Source organism: Otolemur garnettii, unplaced genomic scaffold (assembly GCF_000181295.1).
Source record: "Otolemur garnettii isolate 467f Iridium unplaced genomic scaffold, OtoGar3 scaffold00001, whole genome shotgun sequence".
NCBI classification, from domain to species: Eukaryota; Metazoa; Chordata; class Mammalia; order Primates; family Galagidae; genus Otolemur; species Otolemur garnettii.
The window spans coordinates 24046954-24048567 of record NW_003852396.1 but is presented as its reverse complement, the minus strand read 5'-3'; the positions used below and the strand labels follow the sequence as shown (position 1 = coordinate 24048567).

General features: G+C 40.0%; 1 non-coding gene across 1 annotated transcript; it reads right to left on the bottom strand.

The window, feature by feature from the left end:
• Positions 1-408: 408 nt before the first annotated feature.
• LOC111724463 lies at positions 409-514 on the bottom strand. Its single transcript, XR_002772765.1, has one exon. It is a non-coding gene; the product is annotated as a U6 spliceosomal RNA (small nuclear RNA).
• Between the last annotated feature and the right edge of the window lie 1100 nt (positions 515-1614).

The following is a 1614-nucleotide window of genomic DNA, read 5'->3' as shown; positions in this document are numbered from 1 at the left end:
CCCTTTGTTTTTAATGTAACATTTAATTGTAAGTTTGTGAGACTTAATTTTAAGTTATTTTAAAGTGCACAGTTCAGTGGTTTCTAGTATATTCATTGACTTGTGTGATCATTCTTCCGATCTAATTCCAGCACATTTTTATTACCCCCAAACAAACTCCATCTCCCTTAACTGTAGCTCCCCATTCCCCTGATCCCAGCCCCTAGCAACCACTAATCTATTTTTTCTCTCTATGGATTTTCCAGTTCTGAACATTTCGGATAATCAGGGTCATAACATGAGGTCTCTTTTGTCTGACTTCTTTCCCTTTGTGTGTTTTCATGGTTCATCTATGTTTAAGCATTAGCAGTTCTCTATTCCTTTATATGGCTGAATGTTATTCTGTTATATGCTATTCTACCCATTTTTTAAAATATGGAACGTTTCATGAATTTGTGCATCATCCTTGCATAGGGGCATGCTAATCTTCTCTGTATCATTCCAATTTCAGTATATGTGCTGCTGAAGCGAGCACTACCATTTTTTTTTTTTTTGAAACATCTCACTGTGTTGCCCTAGGTATAGTGTGGTGGCATCATCATAGCTCCCTGCAACCTCAAACTCCAGGCTCAAGCAATCCTCTTGTCTCAGCTGGCCTAGTAGCTAGGACTAATATATATGTGTGCCACAATGCCTGGCTAATAGATATGGAGTGTCACTTTTTTTTTTTTTGAGACAGAGTTTCACTATGTCACTCTCAGTAGAGAGCTGTGGAATCACAGCTCACAGCAACCTTCAATTCTTGGGCTCCAGCAATTCTTTTGCTTCAGCCTCCCAAGTAGCTGGCACTACAGGCACCCACCACAACGCCCGGCTGTTGTTAAAGTTGTCATTGTTGTTTAGCTGGCCCAGGCCGGGTTCAAACCCACCAGCCTGGGTGTATGTGGCTGGTACTGTAACCAAGCCAGGGATGTCACTCTTGCTTAGGCTGGTCGTGATGTACCACATTTTATTGATCCATCCATCCATTGGTGGACATAGCAACTATTTCCACTTCTTCACTATTATGAATAACGTTACTGCGAACATTCCACATGCAAATTTTTATGTGAACATATGTTTTCAGTTCTCTTAGGTATATACCCAGGAGTGGAACTGCTGAGTCAAAAGGTCACTCTGTTTAACGATTTAGGGAACTGCTTAACTGTTTTCCAAAGAAGCCACACCATTTTACATTCCTACCAGCAATGTCTGAGGGTTCCAGCCTGTCTACATCTTCCCCAGTGCTTATTTTCCATTACAATTTAATTTTAATGTTGTATTTTAACAGCCAGCTTAGAAAATTCTTCACAATTGAGCAATCTATTCTAATAGGCTACTTTGAGCCAATTCTAGAATACCACTGTATAGAGCCCACAAACGAAAATCCCACCACCTCTTGCTAGTCTGTTCTGCTTTTTTTTTTTGCTAGCAAGAGCAATACTAAGATTTGAATTTCCCTTTTCTTACATCCTTCCTATAGAAAACTGAAACAAAAGATGTCGGTTCCCTTCTCTTTGGGAATTAAGACAATTTTTGACTTCTGGAGAATCACAAGGTTTTCAGCTTCCACTAAGCACCATAGGCAGAACAGGG